Source organism: Choloepus didactylus, chromosome 3 (assembly GCF_015220235.1).
Source record: "Choloepus didactylus isolate mChoDid1 chromosome 3, mChoDid1.pri, whole genome shotgun sequence".
In the NCBI taxonomy this organism is placed as follows: Eukaryota; Metazoa; Chordata; class Mammalia; order Pilosa; family Megalonychidae; genus Choloepus; species Choloepus didactylus.
In genome coordinates, this window is record NC_051309.1 from 92,899,731 (window position 1) to 92,918,982 (window position 19,252).

The 19,252-nt window shown below is 36.4% G+C and overlaps 1 protein-coding gene across 6 annotated transcripts in view; it reads right to left on the reverse strand.

The window, feature by feature from the left end:
• MAPK10 (mitogen-activated protein kinase 10) overlaps positions 1–19,252 on the reverse strand; it is a 719,417-nt gene that overhangs the window by 398,991 nt on the left and 301,174 nt on the right. The window contains exon 1 of one of the 6 annotated variants that reach the window (XM_037830183.1): positions 11,681–11,823. The exons of the other annotated variants lie outside the window; for them this stretch is intronic. The gene's annotated coding sequence lies outside the window, so the exon portion shown is untranslated. Of the gene's footprint in view, positions 1–11,680; positions 11,824–19,252 lie in introns of those variants that run through there. 6 annotated transcript variants of the gene reach the window in all.

Here is a 19,252-nt window from a genome sequence, read left to right on the forward strand (position 1 = left end):
ACAATGGGGAAAAACTCTATTTAAAAATAATGTCAAAGTAACAAGTTTCCTCAGGTAGCAACAGCTTTAAAAATCTAATTAGTGTATTTGTCTTTTGAACAATGACAATAATAGAAAATTGCCTTTTCTTGGATCCCAGCAGAAGCTGGTTTGTGAGATAAAGAAAGTTATTCCTGCCAGACATCCTCAGATTTATCCATCCTTCAATTCATGCACATCTGTAGCAGTTTCAATTTTCCTTATCCTTGCCTTCCTTCAGTGTCCCAGAAGCATGACAAAGCATGGAGGTATGGATTACATTTGAATTTGGAGTAGAAATGCCACTTCTTACCATTCTACAGCAACTCACAACTATATTAAAAGGCTACTCTCAACTCTGACTGATTTGTCATTACAGAATTCAGAAGGCAAACAGCAACTGAAGCAGACCAAGGGGAAAAAATATAAACCCAAAATTATGCAATTAAACTTAAAATAAAAGTTTAGCAATATTTGTTGAATGAGTATATGTCCTCCACCACAAAATGAAATTTCCTAATGTGAGAGCCAGTTTTTGTCATTGATATGAAATAATTTCTGCAATCACCTAATTGTGAATTCTGGGTCAGTCCAATGGGACAATAGCATAAGTGATATATAGTAGATTGAATTACGTATCCCAACAAAAGACGTGCTTAATCTTAATCCATGTTCCCGTGGGTGTAAATAGGAACTTTTGAAGATATTGTTATAATTTAATGTGTGGCCACACTGAATCAGGTTGGATCTTAATTCATATTACTGGAGACCTTATAAAGAGAGCAAATGTGGACACAGAGAAGCCAGAAGATTTAGAAGCCAGAAATCAGAGAATTCCACAGGAGGAGACCAAGGACATTACCATGTGACAGAGGCAAAGATGCAAGTCAAGGAACCCAAGTACTGTGGCAAGACATTACCAAAAGGCTACAGACTCCCAGAGGAAAGCATGGCCTTGCCAACACCATGATTTGAGACTTCTGGCCTCTAAAACCATAAGCCAATAAATTCTTGTTTAAGCCAATGCCATTGGGTGGTATTAGTCATAGCAGTTCTGGCAAATTAAGACTTGATAGCAATACATGTTTGTACTGGTTTGAATCTGTTATGTACCCCAGAAAAGCCTATCTTCTTTTAATCCATCTGTGTGGGTGCTGACTTATTGTGGGTAGGACCTTTTGATTAGGTTGTTCCCATGGAGATATGACCCCACCCATTCAAGGTGGGACTTAATCCCCTTGCTGGACTCCTTTATGAGAGGATAAAAGACAGATGACACTGAGAGAGCTCAGAGAAGCTGAGAGAGAAGTGTGCAAAGACACTTGGAGACAGCCATTGAAACCAGAACCAGGAGAGAAGGGCCAGCAGAGGTCACCATGTGCCTTCCCATGTGACAGAGGAACCCCAGGTGCTAGCAGCCTTTCCTCAGAGAAGGTATCTTCCTCTTGATGCCTTAATTTGGACATTTTCATGGCCTTGGAACTGTAAATTTGTAACCTAATAAAACCCCATTGAAGAAGCCAACCCATTTCTGGTATATTGCATTCCAGCAGCTTTAGCAAACTGAAACAATGTTGATAGTATCTAAACAATCAAAAGAGTAATAATCAGTGTCAATAATATAATATAGAATTTGGTATATTTGGTCTTAACATTTTTAAATAAATATTAATCAGCATAAACATCTCTGTACAACTTATGCCTTCTTGATTTCCAAATAGTAAAAAAAAATTTCTTAAACTGATCTAAACATGACATTTAACCTTTATTGGAATGTTATCTTCAAGAAGAATATAGAGAAATAAAATCCAGTTTTGAAAATTGGCTAAATTCATAAGCATGTTGCAATGATTATTATAATTAATTCAATGTAAGTCTTGTGTGGGTACAAGATATTTAAAATAATTCACAGCAATACTTTAAATGCTTATTAAGAATATGTATAGATAGTGAAGAGTCCTGGATTAATCAATGTATTTGTTTAAATCATAGCTTTGCTATCTCCTGGCCTGTGACTTGGGTTGGATACATCACATGGCCTTTCCCTTTCCCAATTTAGAATTGACAAAATGGGGATAATAACAATCACTTCACAGACTTTTTGTGAGAATCCAATTATATAATGTATGTGACAGTTCCTGGCACAGCCCTTGGCATATGAGAGTAACTCAATAAATATTGAACATTTAACAGAATTTATTTGCACTAAAAGAGATACAACCCATGCCTAAATTTAAACTTTCTGTCATAACTTTGTAAGCTATGAACATTGTCCAGTGCCCCAGAAGCATTTGTCTTCTGTCGCTTGATAATGTTCTTAAGGTTTATACAGAGAAGGATATACAGTTGATCATATGCTACTTGGCAATGTTGAAGCAGCACTATGGAACTAATAATAAACTTGAAGAAATTTGAACCTACCTGTCAGTGTACATTTGCAAAGCTATTCCGGACATCAGCAATTCTCCCTGGAAATTTCCCAAAGAAAATTCAGCTACTTGGTCAGCAGATATTCAGAGATATACTCTTCCACAAGAAATAGAGACCCAAATCAAGAAAACTAAGCACAAAACAGGACATCTGCTGGAGCTATGTAACATTCTTATGGTTTAATTAAAATCAATTCAGCCAGCAACTCACTGAGTAGAATATATACACAAAACACCATGCTGGAAATTTAGAAAAGAAGTCTGAAACATAGTGCTTGTCAAAAGAGATCATGACCTGATTTCAGAGTCCAGAATGACCTACTTGGGGGAAAAACCTACAAATCTATAAATAAGCCCCTAAATGTAAGATAAAAATAATGACGTCTCTAAATCAGAGAAGGAAGATCTCAATATAAGCATGCATACTGAAGACATAAACCTCAAGCCCTAAATTTATATTGGGAAACATCATGATGCAGTAAAAATGGAGATCTAAGTAATTACAACAATGACTAACCACCCATGATATGTGGGACAGATAGTGGTCCTCTAGATTTCAATTTCTTCTAGAAAGTGAGACTAGACTACAATGGTAATCATGATCCTGTAATTAAATAGAAGAGAGAGGCAAGATGATTCTTGACTAATAGAATTTGGACAATTGAGGGTTTAAGGAGAATAAACTTATAAAACTAAGGAAAAATATACCATGTTTGGATGAGAGTAAAGAGATAATGCTTCTCTAGTTGAAATGAGTAGGAAAATGGTAGGTGAAATGGAAAATCTGACCAAATCACTTTATGGGCCAAAAGATGCAAACCAAAACATTTACATAGTAAATGTAAATGTAAAACAAAGAGAATGGGATCCACTTTGAAGTCAGTTTTAGCTTTTTGAATCATTTAATGAATATTACCTTATAATAATAAAGTTGCTATCATTTTTATCCATCATTATTATCACCAACATCATCACAAACATCATTATTATTTCACCTTCTATCTATTGAGAGCATATTCTGTACCAGGTACAGGCTAGATTTACAGACATCAGCTCTAATATCACAGCCTTTCTTGGTCTTTATCTCACTAATATTTACGCATCACCCACTACGTGCCTGCGCCCATGTTAAATGACTACAGTGCTCTCTATTGTACCATCAGAGAGGTATGATTATTATCCCCACTTTATAGATATAGAAAATTAAACCTTAGAAAGAGGTTAAGTCATTTGTCCAGAATCACACAGCTATTAACCAGATGAGTCAGAATTCAAACACATAAATATTTTAACTAAAGATCTTAAGATCCCACATTCAGAGACATTAAGAAAAAGGCACTACTGAACTTAAATTATAAATGTAGTATCCTCTAATTAGAAGATCCTTGCATACACTTCAGAATGGGAACACTGAATTTTTTTCTACCATTATAGTTGTGTTATGTGTTACATATGGAAAATTGGCTGTCAGAACAGCTATAGCATTATGAGCTGAAGCAGAGAAAACCCAAATTGGAAAGAGAGAAGAAAGCCTTCAAGGATGTGGCATTACACAGCTTTTTAAAAATGGGAGTCACGTAGGACATGACTCCCAGGGGTGTGAATCCCCCTGGCAACAAGGGAAATAACTCCTGGAGATGAGCCTGGACCCGGCACTGTGGGATTGAGAGGATCTTATTGAACAAAACAGGGAAGAGAGATGAAGCAAAGTAGGGTTCCAATGACTGAGAGATTTCAAATGGAGCCGAGAGGTCACTCTGGAGGGTATTCCTATGCGCTATATAGATATCACCTTTTAGTTTTTAGTGTGTGGCTAGAGAGAAATACCTTAAGCCATCAAACTGCAACCCAGTGACCTTGATTCTTGAAGACAATTGTATAACTATGTAGATTGCATAGTGTACCTGTGTGACTGTGAAAACTTATGGCTCGCACTCCCTTTATCCAGTATATGGACAGATGAGTGGGAAAAGGGGGACAAAAATTAGATGAAGAATAGAGTGGGATGGAGGGGATGGAAAGATTTAGGTGATTTTTGTTTTGTTTTTTGTATTTGTTTTTGTTTTTGTTTCTGTTTTGCTTTTATTTTTATTTTGGAGTAAGGAAAAGTTTCAAAAATTGATTCTGGTGATGAACGTACAACTGTATGATGGTGCTGTGAATGATTGTACACTGTGGATGACTGTAGGGTGTGTGAATATATCTCAATTAAACTGTATTTAAAAAAGTAAATGAGCAATGGGGACAAAAGGGGAATGAGATGTTTTGGATACTCTTTTTTATTTTAATTTTCACTTTATTTTTTGGAGTAATGAAAATATTCAAAGTTTGTGGTGATGAAATCACAACTATATGATGATACTGTGACCAACTGTACACTTTGAATGACTGTATGTTATGTGATTTATACCTCAATAAAATTGCATTTTAAAAAAATGGGGCATGGCTGTGAACTGCTGAGAAACAGCAGCAGCTAATAAAACACTTGATGTTCATCTATACGAATGTGACTGCTCCTTTTTTGAGAAAAGGCTTTAGGCCAACTGTGAGTCTAAGTGACAAAGTTTCAGTCTCTTCAGATAGCTACAATCCCTAAACTAAAAAACCCTATTCCTATGTGCTGTATGAAAAGTATATTGGTAGTAGTCTTTTCAAACTCAACTGTGTTTTACATAGACTAGACATCATCTGTAGAAATGTAATCTATGTTATTATGAATGCATACACACACACACACACACACACACACACATATTGATCCAGGCAACAAATATTCATTGAATATCTACTACACATGGTAAAGACAAAAAACCTCTTCAGATATTGTTTCTGCTCTTTCAAGGACCTCATTGCTTTACTGTACATAGATATGAATAAACAGAGAACAAGGTTTTTAAAATTGCTAGGTCATTAGAGCAGTAGGATAAAACAAAGAAGTTTGGTGGAAAATAGAGATTATTTCTAGCTGGAGGGATTAGGGAAGTTGTAGAAATGCATACGTATGTGTGTATGCATACACACATACATATGCACACACATGGCATAATCAGTAGCAATGTATTTTGTGAGAGTTCTAAGAACACAGAGAATGAGCAAGGCTGAAGTAATGGAGAGACCACTGACCAAAGATCTACAACACAAATAGGACAAGAAACAGTGAAAATGGGCCAGGTTACTCACAATCACAAATAATACCAAGAAATTGCAGTGGCTTCTAGTGATGAATTCAGGATAGATGAACCAGAAATCCAGATGAACTCTCAAAATATAAAAATTAAATTGAAACCAGATTCAACTTGCAAGAAATATAACAGTCAAATAGAAAGCACTCTGTCAGTCCATAAAGGGATGGGGAATCTCACATGATTTTCTGTAATTAACTCTATGAACTTGTTATCAATCTAATGAAGTAGGTATAAGTATAAATTAATTACTTCAATTCAGCAACAGTTTAACACCGAATAATTGAGGGTCTACTATATGCCAAACATTGTGTTATGGTCTTTAACATTTATTTTTCTACTCTGGGTATTATCTCAGAATTTTACTCATAAAATATACTTTTACTCAGTTGATGGGAAGAAGGATTGAGTTCCACCAACTCGAATTCCAGTAATCTTTCGGCACATCACTTCCTTCCAACACAAGGGGAATTAATTGTTGTCTCCTTTGAAAGTCTCAAGATACTAAGTAATATATGTATCTTTTCTTCTCCCAGACTAAAATCTTGTCAAAATATATTCCAGAATATCGAAAAGAGGACATGGCAACTCTATGTCAGTCATCATTTTAACTAAGTGGGTAACGTAAGTATGATGATTTTTTCAACTGGAAATATAGGCATCATGAAATTGAAGCCTAAGGCTAAAAAAATACTGTAAAATACAATTAATTACAAGTTTCCTAAAATATGGGTGCTCAAATTCCTCATATTCATATTTCATAAGAAAGGAATTGTGAATTATAGACAGTTCAAACTTTTTATCAAAGGAACATGTCAGCTGGTTGTTGAGTAAAAGTTCTCTCCTCATCTGTACTAAAAGTTCTTTGAGGTTATGTTTCAGGCATCCCATAATCCCCAACAGTTAACATAGTACTTAGTAGGAAAGTGGGTAGAAATCATATTTATTTAAGGACTTATATAATTAACCATATTCATTCTAAGATAGTTGCTTAACTTTTTCTAGCATTTGATTTTATAAGAACAAAATATTCACTTTCCTAAGATTAATTCAGTTTCTCTCAAATATTTTCAGAAGAACATGTTCTTCCATGTCTTTTGAAATGAGAAAAATAATTTAAATTCAAAATAAATCCTAAAATGAATCACTAGAGTGAAATTTACTCCATCCTAAACCTTGCAATGGCAGGAGAAAAGCCTTCTGTGGGAAAATCTACCCTTGGAATCTTCCTGGGTCTTGGTGGGGGTCTCTGATCCAGAGTAGCCCATCAGAACCAATGAGAAACACAATGGCTTTATAACAGGCCCCCTGTTCAAAATGGAATGCCCTGGATAATTAAATCCCTCGAACTTACCAAATTTCTGTAGCAGTCAGTCATCCCTGTGAGGTAGCCCTCTTGGAGAGACTGAAGAGGTCTTTGGTGAGGTCTCTCCACTTATTATGACTTTATTTTCTCATCAGGCCCATACTAGCACTTTGACGATGAAGCTATCCAGATTGTCCTTGAATTAAGACAAATTTGCAGGGACCTCTGAGAACAGATGACCACAACTGCATTAACTTCCAGTAGAGCTCTGTTGCATTTCACAAAAGACCCAAGGGTGCTGGTTTGAAGCTGTTATGTACCCCAGAAAAGGCCATGTTCTTTTAATCCATTCCTGTGGGTGTAGACCTGTTGTGGCTGGGACATTTTGGTTAGGTTATTTCAACGGAGATGTGACCCAGCCCATTCAAGGTGGGTCTTAATCCTTTTACTGGAGTCCTTTATGAAAGGATAAAAGACAGAAAAAGCAGAGAAGAACACAGTAAAAAAGCCCCCCGGAGTAGCTGAGAGAGGAAGCCACTGAAGCCAGTAGCTGAAAGCAATGAAAACAGGGAGAAAAGGACCACCAGATGCTGGCTATGTGACTTCCCATGTGACAGAGGTGTCCCAGATGCTGGTGGTCTTTCTTCAGAGAAGGTATTGCCTTGTTGATGCCTTAATTTGGACATTTTCATGGGCTTAGAACTGTAAATTTGTAAGTTAATAAATCCCCATTGTAAAAGCAAACCCATTTCAGGTATATCGCATTCCAGCAGCTTTAGCAAACCGAAACACCAGGCTCCAAGAAGAAGGAAAGGTGATTCTCCCAAGTCCTGCCTATAGGCTAACCAATAGAATAGCACACCAGCTGCAACCTCCAGGCAAGTCTTCTATTTTGTCTCTGGTGTCAGGAGTTTCCCAATCCACCCTCATGCCTTGGTGAAAATAAGACAAGAGCCCAAACAACTGGACAATCTAAAATCATATTGAGAGAAAGAGACTGTACCGCCTTTATTAGAATTTCAGTTTCAAGAGAATAGGGACCTTTTATGTGTGGCTGTATCTACCATACCTGGAAAAGGGGCTGGAAAGCACTCAATGCATTTTCGTTGAATGAATAAATCAGGAAATCAATAAAATAGTCAAGTATGAACAATATAAGGAGTGAATGTTTTTAAAGTCTCTCAGCTTTTGCTCTTGCTCCCCTACAGTCTATTCTCCCTAGAGCAGCTCTAGTGGTAAATTATATCATGGCTCTTCCTGACACAAAGCCCTACAATGGCTTCCAACACACTAGGAATCAAATGCAGAATCCTTATCATGGCCCACAGGACCCCACATGATCTAACGCCTAGCTCCCTGCTTATCTCTGTCTTTGTTTTCCAGAGCTACTTTGACAAATACCACATGATGTTGTCTTAAACAACAAGCATTTATTGTGTCATGGTTTTGAAGTCTAAAAGCAAGATGTCGGCTTTTGCACTTGCTTTTCCTTCTGTCCGGAACTCTATTCCTTAACATATACATTATTCACACACCACCTCACTTAGAACTCACTGAAAGGTCTTCTAGAGAGGACTTTTTGACAAATAGTATCCATCACCTCTACCCCTTATTCAGAGTCTGTGTTTTTCTTGACAGCAGTTCTCTTCCAGAATTAATACTAAGTGGTTTTCTGTTTATTTTCTGTCTCACCCTCTAAACTACATGACAGGGGCAATGTTTTGATCACTACTGTATCCTCAGCACCCAGAACAGTGCCTAAAACATAGGAGGCACACTATTTGTTGCATGATTGAGTGTAACAATCTTACAATTCTGCTCTGACATCCTTGAAAATACTATAAAGATCACTCAGTTATTGAACATTTATTTGGTACTTCCCTTTGTACCTTGCACTGTGGTAGTCACTAGGTAGGCATGAGAAAGACATAACTAAATACATCACAGACCCTGGCTTCAAGAAGCTTAAGGCAGAAATTAAATATGTTCCATGAATTGCTACATGAAAAATACCATAAAACTACAAACATAAGAACAGTAATTTCCACCTGATGCGTAGGAAAGACTTCATGGAAGAAGTAATAAGAATATAGGCTTGAAAGATCTTTCCATAAGGAAGAGGCAGCATAAACATCATCATGGCCACATGGAACAGCCTGGTAGGTTCAGGTTATGAAACAGAGTTAAGTATGGTTGGAACCCAAGAACATAGGAGCAGGAGAGAGGCAATGGATGTTTGGTGAGAGTTGAGGATTAATGGAAAAGTGGGGAACAGATCAGCTTATTTCTCATGGCAAGGATGTGGCATTTCATCCTAGAACCCAAAAATATCCTCCTTAAGACCCAGGCTACTGGGGTCATTACAGCTTTACCCTCTGAAGGGGATAAAGCCTACATCTCTAACTACATGCATCACAAGTCTTCTGTCAAGATTGTCTTGCTATAAAAATCATTTTGCTTGTGAATAACTAAAAGGGAACACAAACACATGAAGACAATTTGATTCATTGGAGATTGGAGTTTGTGGAATTTTGTTCTGGTTTGGTTTGGTTTTCTATTAAAATAGAAATGATAAAATAGGAATGACATTGATCAAGGTCTATTTTATGTTGGTTTGTGGTCTCTAATTTTATAATTGTCTCCCCTCTGTGTAGGCTTGATTTCCCTGGTGTCAGCACTTCCCTGGAGACAATGTCACAGTTGATGTTGCTTAGAGTAACTGAGCCCTAAACTCTGCCTTAGCACCTCTCCTAACAAAGAGAACAGATCAATCACAGATAAGGACCGTTATTGACAAAGTGGCTTTTCTGACCATTTTAGTCCTGAGCTTCAGACCATCTGGTTTATCACTTTTCAGCACTTCCAATCACAACCCTTTAGGGCATTCGTCTTGTCTACTTGTTTTCAATTATTTTTGGTAATGCAATACTTTTTCCCTTTCTTCAACAAAATCTCACACAGAGCCCAGTGTATAAAATCTGTAAAGCAATGTTTTATTAATTATAAATACATTATGCATGTTCAAATATATATATTTTTTTATTGTAAAATTGATCAACGAGCACAGTGAAGCTTTTTTAATGAACCGGGCATTTTTTATCTTGATTCTGGATGACAGTTGTGGTCCTGTCACTCTCAGCATGAAATCTGTTTCTGTATTTTTTGTTAGAAAGTATTTTTAAAAACTGCGTCTGATACATAGATCCTGAGTGAGAGAGAGAGAGAGAGGGAAAGAGAGAGAGATTGACCAAGGCAAAGCTTGAAACTTCTCATCCATGACTCATTTACTAGTTTAACTAGGCTAGAGGTTGTAAACTCATCACTCTAGACTCTCAAGTCTAGAGCCAAATCCAGTTTGGTTAATACTGCATGCTTTTTAATTAGTTGCCATAGTTTAAATATTTAAAGATTTTATTTAAAAATCTGGGTTTCAGGCTGCTATTAAAATCTCTGAGGATCTGGCAATACTTGGGTCACATTTCAAACTGGTGTGATAGCTTTAGATGGTTTGCTCTTTTCCAGTTGGCCCTATACACACATGTTCCATTCACTACCCACCTGGTCCCTGCAGCATTGAAGAGTATGTTCCCCAAACTATATGCCCAAAGACAGAGGAAGAAGCTTTATTCCCTTCTCTCTGTCTCTACTCCATCACCCTAATCCCAGCCATCATCAGGCTCCTCATGGGCCACTGCAGTAACCTCTTTTGCTGCCCTCTCTGTGCAGGCCCTAGCTATATTTGCCCTTGGATCCTTTTGGCTCCTGTAGCCTGCATTTCTCAGATGTTCATGTTACCGACTTTTAGTTGGATTCAGCCAATGGAAGGCTTTACAGGAGATGGGAGGGTAGGACAAAGGGAGAAACCTTCTTCTCTGTCTTATGCAGTGTCTCTAGCGGAACAGCCTCTCTTTCAAGGTTCCAGTTTCTGAGTCCTCACACATGGGCTCTCTTTTGCCAGAAATATTCTTGTATCACACAGTGTCCCAAGACTCAGATGGCACTCTTGAAATAGGGTGTTTTGAGGTGGATTTATATACAAAGGGACTATTTCCAAAGGTGAGAGTATACAGGAACCACAAGAGATAGTGCTTAGCAGGCCTAGAGCCAAAAGAGCCCTGCAGCGTTGACTACTCTGTGAGGAGCAGGCACCTTCTAGCAAGGGTTGCAACAACTGAGGATAACTTTACAGAGAAGGAACCAGAGGAATAAAATCCCTGGCCTTACTTTCCTTGCTCCCTCCAATTTCTGTCCAAGTATCCCCATGAGTTACAATAGGGTTTCTCTACTAAAGCACTATTGACATTTGAACCAAATAATTCTTTATGATGAGAGCTGTTCTGTGCATTATAGGATGTTTAGCAGCATCCCTGGCCTCTACCCACTAGATAGGAGTACCCCCTACTCAGCTGTGAAAACCAAAAATGCCTTCAGATACTGTCAAAGTTCCCCTGGGGGGCAAAATCACCCCCAGTTGAGGACCACTGGGGTTCAGTCACCAGTTATAGCCCATTCAGGTCAGCTTCCCAGAGCAGAAAGCAGAGAGGAAAGGGGTGGAGAATGGATCTGAGAGGGCAAGTGGATCACATTTGACACAACTCGTTACCCTACATTGACCTGTAATGACACCTACTCATTCTCAGATGTCAGTTTTACATGTCACTTTCTCAGAGAGGCATTTTCTGGACATCTCCCCACAAACCTGCTGAATTAAGCTTTCATTATTCTAACTGTACCTTATTACTTACCTTCGGAGCTTATCACAGTTGTAATTATATTTCATGTGTCTGTTTATTTTTAATATTAACCCTTCGAGCTCTCCTTTCTTCAGTCAGCTTAAGAAAGGCAGGTAGATAATTTATGAATGTAATGTCTTTAGTGGTTTTTATTTTTCCATTTTTCCATGGAGCTCCTGACAAAGGAAGAAGTGAGGTTGGAATGGCATCTTAATGTCAAAAGGAAAGCAATTATTAATTTCATGAAGAATATGACCTTGATGTGAACCAGTAAAAGAAAATAAAACATTATACTTTTATATCAATTCAAAATGAAATATCAACTTCATATACTCAAATTAAAACACCTAGACATGTCTTCCAAACCCTTAAAATTATCCTTGTTTTCTAGTAGAGAATAAAATAATTATTCCCATGTTCAATTTTATTTTATCCTTTAAACACAGATTTGATATTACAAAGAAAATGCAGGAAATTTTATTTTTTTGAAATTAAATGTCATTTCAAAGAGTTCAGTAAAGTGCCAAGTATACAAATAATAATAAAATAGAGAATAAAATAATTATTCCCATGTTCAATTTTATTTTATCCTTTAAACACAGATTTGATATTACAAAGAAAATGCAGGAAATTTTATTTTTTTGAAATTAAATGTCATTTCAAAGAGTTCAGTAAAGTGCCAAGTATACAAATAATAATAAAAGGAAATTTAAACAATCATGTCTAGAGATTATATAGTGAACCTCACACATAAATGAAAAGCAAAGGGCAAATATGTGTGACTAAAAAGCATAATTCTAAAGAATTAAATGACCCGGTTTATCTTCTTTGATTAATTTTTAATCCTTCAAATCTCTTTGCTCTCATTGCTCAATAATGTTGAATATATATCATTTCTTTCCTCATTATATTCCAAAGCTTCAAGAACTAGTTTGTACTCACTAGTTACTGCAATACACTTAAACATTCCAAGTATTAGAGAAATATGAAATCTCTCCATATCCTTTACCATGACTTGGTTTATTGAGGCTATCTCCAAAGTCCAGAATGCTAACCTTGAATTTTTATTTTCAACAGTCAGTTCATTCATTTAATCATTTTTATTGCATGCCCCCCATGTGCCAGGTCCTATATTGAGAACTGGGAAACTAGCAAGAACAAGCCTCCAGTATCTCAAGCTTACATTACAGTTGTAGGGATAGAATACACAGGCATTTAAGCAGAGGATTTTGTATATCCAAAGCAGAAAGAATGGCAAATGCTAGGTCCATGAGACAAGACAGAGCTTGGTGTATTCACAAAACAGCAAGTAGACCAGCACGAAATGGGAGAAGAGTAGAAAAAGAGGCCAGAGGAGTCCCCAGGAGGCCTAGTAAGGAATTTGACTTTTAGTCTGCATAGTGGGAAGCCATGGAAAGGTGAGAGCCAGGAGGTGATGTGGCCGGATTCACACTGAACACTCTGGGAGCGGGAGGTACATGGAGACAAAAGTTTAGGTGGAAATAGTGGAGGCAGGGAGACAGGTTAGGATGTTACTAATTGAGGCAAGAGATGATAATGAATTGGATGAGGGTAGTAGGAATAGATAAGGAAAGAAGTGGATGGATTCTGAATACATTTTGAAAGTAGAGACAACAGGGTTGATGATGGTAGGATTAGGAGGGGATTGTAGAATTGTAGGGGGTAATAGAATGTGCTTATGTTTTCATTTATGAACGTTTCACAGAACTTATGACTCTGCAAAGTTTTAGTAGAGCATCAAGTCAGGCACACCTATACTAAAAGAAAACAACTTAAGTTTTAATTTCCACCTAAGCTAAAGAGAAGGAAAAAAATTGATTTCTAACTAATTATAACTGTTTTTGTATGCATGTAATGCTCTTGGTTTATTTCGAATTTTAAAAGTAGGAAAAAAAACAGAATTTTTCATACTTTGAGTTTCATTCACTATCCCTTTGCTATTTATCATCCTCAATTAAAAAAATAAGTTTAATGTAAGAAATATTTCTGTAATTAATGAATAGAAGTATCTGTTAGGTGATTGATTAGCTACTGAGAAAACAATTGGCAAATTCTTATTTGTTATTCACAGTTAATTAATCTAACATTTTAAAATCAAATGAAGCAAAACTTAGCATCAGAGATTGTACAAGCTTTCTCACATTTAAAATTTCAAAAACACCCTATATTTGGTTTCAGCAGTATTATTTCTCTCATCCCACTGCTTTGCTAAGATTTCCTGTATCACTTTCTTTTTCTTTATAATATGAACTATTAAGTCATTGGCCCTTTCAAAATTAATCATATATCTTTAATATGAACTGATTGAGAATAGTCATTTCTGAAAATCTATTTGGGTTCCATGAATTGCTACCCAAATTTTTTCTAATGAAGAAAATATTTCTTAACTCTGAGATTTAAACTTATAAAAATTATGAATATGATGAGCTCTTGGGAGGAGCAAATCAAGAGATTGTCCGCAAATGTGAAACTGAAGAGAGGAAAACACCCAACACTTAAATAAAGTTACCTGGCTAAAGGCTGCATGACTTAGAATTGGAAAGTGATTATAATATATTGAGGTGAAACACAATCAGTTTTTTTGTGCCCAATTTAGAGCAAGACTATGGATAGCAGGGGGCAGTTTAGACTAAAGCACAAAAACGGAAGCCTTGGGACCATAGAAGTTTTCCAGCCTTAACTTGAGAGAGACAAAGAAAATTCAGTGACAAAGGTAAAAAAAAGTTTTAGCAATTCATCACTTAAGGGCTGCCTCCTGAAAGTGCATTGCACAAAAGAATTGTAGCACACTTCACCATTTGTAATTCTATGATTAATATGTGCCTTCCCCCATCAGATCATAAATTCCCTGAGGGCAGGGGCCATATCTGTGCACCGCTGCATCCCTAGTACATGGTGTTAAAATTTCTGGCATCCTCTGCCCCTTTACTCACTCTATCCCTGAGTAGAAGAAATTAAAAATTGGGAAGAATACCTGGGCATGCTCAGTTGCACCAGTCTCCCTCTTGGGAGCTGCCTGTCTGCAGGAAGATTTCTTACACTTCTCCTCTAGGACCTAAGTACCTGTGCAGGATAGGTCTGCCCTGGTCCAGTGCTGCAGGGACCATATGAGTAGGTACTCCTAATTCTGGGATTCAGTTAATCGACCCACTTGGTTCTCATAAGAATCAATGTCCCCCAATCTTACTGTATAAGTGATAGAAATGATATTTTCCTTCCATCTGCCTTTCAGTTATTTTTTCTTAAATTACTCAGGATCCTAGTTAATCAGGGGGAAAAAAAGATGCTATTTGTTGGTCCCTCAAAATCTTAACACATAGCATAGTATCTGACTTATTGTAGATGCTTAAATATTTGTGGATTGACTATAGAAATTGTCAGAAAAGACTGATCCTGCAACTTTAATTCTCTGCCAGCAGAGGCATCTGTTCTAGTTTGCTAATGCTGCAGAATGCAAAACACCAGAGATGGATAGGCTTTTATAAAACGAGGGTTTATTTCACTACACAGTTACAGTCCTAAGGCCACAAAGCGTCCAAGGTAACACCTCAGCAATCAAGTACCTTCACCGGAGGATGGGCAATGGCGTCCGGAAAACCTCTGCTAGCTAGGAAGGCAGCTGGCGTCTGCTCCAAAGCTCTGGCCTCAAAACGGCTTTCTCCCAGGACGCTCCTCTCTAGCAAGCTTGCTCCTCTTCAAAACATCACTCACAGCTGCACTTCGTTTCCTCCCCTCAAGTCAGCTCATTTATATAGCTCCACTGATCAAGACCCACTTCGTTTCCTCCCCTCAAGTCAGCTCATTTATATAGCTCCACTGATCAAGACCCACCCTGAATGGGTGAGGCCACGCCTCCATGGGAACATCTCATCAGAATCATCACCCACAGCTGGGTGGGGCACATTCCAAGCAAATCTCTGCCCCACAAGACCACAAAGATAATGGCATTTGGTACACTACAGGTTGAAATTTGAAAGCTTAATTAAATCTTAACTATCCAGGATCCACTTTTCAGTTAAGGAAATAGAATCATCTGGAGCTCTGAGATCTAGGTTGGGCTAAGATAGCCTTGAAGACTGGGTAGGATGTGGAATAACACTTGTTTCAAGACTGCAGTAGAGGAACTGAGTGGGCTGTCCAAAAAGACCATTCCATCAAAAGGCTATATAGAAGGCCAAGAGGATAAAAACCAGGGATACCAAAGAGACTAAGGTCTATGGAGAAGATAAATTCTGGAGAAATACCCTGATCTGACTCGCATATAGCTAACATGTATTTTATCATGTATTCCATGACAGGAACAAGTTGGGGGAACAGGGAATTAGGGGTTGTGCTTGGCTGATGAGTTGGTTTTGGTGGAAGGCAGCAGGGGTAGTCAAGGACAGGAGATTTCTCTTAAAGTACATTTTACTTGCATAAGAAATGATAATTCCATGCCTAGTTCTTCTTAATTTTGCCAGTAGTCTTCCACTCCGTATTTGATTACTAAAATACATTCACTATTAAAACAGCCAACTATTAAATATGAAACAATAAAGATTTTACGTTAAACAATAAATTAGAGCTTCCTTTTACAATTAACAACTTTTAGATGCAAAGTTGTACCAAATCACGTAATATGTAATTTGATCAATTTACCCAGAATCTTGAGTAATTAAAAGAATTTCTTAATATTTATTCTCAACATTCAGGCATGAACTGCAGCAAGTTCCTGACCGCTTATCTGGTAATAGCTGACACTACCTCAACCACAGATGTTCTATTCAGTCCTACACATTATCCAAAATAATTGAAGGAAAAGTCATCGTGGCCTTGTTTTGAAGCTATTATTTTCATTCTCCTCATATGGCAGAAGAGAAAGGAGAAAAGAAAGAAAGCAGTTATGTAGGATACATTGACATGAAAAGAGCAAATTCAACTGCCTTTATTCTTCAATCAGCAAGTGTTTTTCTAAAATTATTTTTTAGACTCCCTTCCTACTATCAGATGTTTATGTTTTTAACTGGATCTAGCTGATTCTCTTTAAATAAAATAAGTACTTGAGTGTAACTAGTGGCTTTTAAATAGTTACTTAGAGGAGCTAGAAAGTTTTCTCTTTGGAAACTATTTAAGAATACACTCAAAAATACCCAGAAAAAAGTTAGAAACTAAAAAAGTAATAAAACTATTAAATAAATGGTAGATTATCAATTTAAATGTATGAAGTTGATAATTGTGATGTAATCATGTATGAAAATACTCATATTCTTAGGAAATCCACACTGAATATGTAAAGACACAAAATGTATGTGTTACCTCAAATACTTTAGAAAAACTATATATATTATGTTAATAATAGGCAAAGCTGGATAAATAGTATATCATATATACTTTGCACTACTTTTATTTCTGCATCTTTTTGAAAGATTGAATTTTTCTCCAAATAAAAAGTAAGTTAAACTACTCACATAAAACACAATATTTTGAAATTATTTTTCTATTTGTACACAAAGATTTTGTTTTTTTCACAGTAGTACACAAGTTTTTGTTCTTCATATTTTTGATGACATATTTACATAGAAGTGATAACTTTCTAAGTGCAATTTAACAAGTAGTTAGCAAATTTCAAAGAATGTCATGGGTTACAGTTCCGCAGTTTCAGTTATTTCTTTATCGTAAAATATAACATATATGCAAAAAGGTGATAACTTTCAAAGTACAATTTAACAAGGAGTTACATAGGAAATTTCCAAGAATGTTATTGGTTACAGTACCATAGTTTCAGTTATTTCCTTATTGTGAAATATAACATATATACAAAAAGGTGATAACTTTCAAATTAAAATTTAAGAAGTAGCTATAGAGCAAATTTCAAAGAATATGTGTTACAGTTCCACCATTTCAGTTCTTTCCTTTAGCTATTCTGATACCCTAGCAACTAAGAAAAAGAAAATTATCAGTATTCATAATCCTTTGTTAAATTCTATTGTCTGTTGCTACCCCTCTTCTAGTTTAATCACTTTCCTGAACTGCTTTTCATCTGCTCCTTATATGGTATAATCCAATGTCTTTTTTGCACATAACTAAAAGGATCTAATATTTAGAATTCAAAACCTATCAAATGAGGATTTTGGAATCTAGAAATTTCTTTCAGAGAAGAAGAAAAAAACTTTTCTAGTTCGCTGTGGGATAGTTGATGCAATTTTGCTTATTTGTTGTTCATTTAAGGAATACACATACACACACACATAGATCAAATTATGTTAAAAGTTGTCATTTAAACTTTGAATTGGGCAGTGAACTTTCTTTTGGGGCAAGTGAGGAAGAGTTATTATCAGTATCATTGTAAGATTTATTGTGTGAACTTGATATAAAAATATATGAAGAACCCCAAGTTGTAATGATAATAGTTTCAAAACTGATTATGACATATATATATGTACATACATAGACATGGGTGTATTTAAGCACACCTATTTCAAGTTTTAAAAGTGTTAATGTTATACTTCTAAAATATTAATGTTATAGAAATGCAATCAAAGCTGTGAATTGTAAAAGAATAGTGAGTCTCTACCTCTTTTTTCTCTCAATATATGGTAGGTATTTGTAAAAGCAAGAAATAGTAATATCAGCTAACATTTATAAATCATTTATTAAGAACTTTATAGCTTTCACATAAGTTCTTTATGATTTTAAGTGCTTCACATATTTAACTTAATCCTCTGAGGGAGATGCTATTAATTGTCATTTTACAAAGGAAGAAATACAGGCATAGCCAAAGGGCTCAAGATCACACAACCAGAATGTGACAGAATCAGTCTAGAGCCCAGGTTCATAACCATTATCCTTTGCTGCATCTCAGTAGCAAATTGGATACAGGTGATATGATAGCAAGACAAAGGATGAGACCACTATTCAAAGTCTGAAACAAAAAAATAAAGCAAAACTTTTTGCTTACTTGAGTGTCTTAAATTTGCCAAATCTGGTATGACAAATACCACCCGTGAATTAGCCTAACAACATTAATTTTTTTGCTCACAGCTCGGAAGGTTAAAAGTCCAAAATCAAGACATCAGCTAGCCATGCTTTCTCTTAGAAGTTCGTAGTCTTCTGGTGCTGGGTGCCACAATCCTTGGGGTTCTTTGGCTCATATCTCTGCCTGCCTCTCGTTATGTGGCCATCTTTCTCTCCTTGTGTCTGCTCTTCCAGTTTCCATTGACTTCTGGCTTCTAGCTCCTTAACTGAAAATAACATCTTTAAAAGGTCCTATTGACAAATGAGTTCACACCCACAGGAATGTGAATTAAGATTACAAATTGGGGTACATATTTCAGTTTACCACATTAAGTAAGGAAGAGTTACACTGCCTGTGCACATCTCCATTCAGAAGTTTTGCTACTGTCAATATAGTTTATAATGCTGCATCAAACATCCAGAACTAAAATAGACTTATCTGTAAAGGTAGGCCATTCCAGTTATAAGACATTTTGTATTCTACAAGGCAAAATCTTGATCCCTTAAAATCCAGTACAATGCTAGAGGTTAATTAAACCATTAAATACTGGAGTATTGCCTTTAATTCTG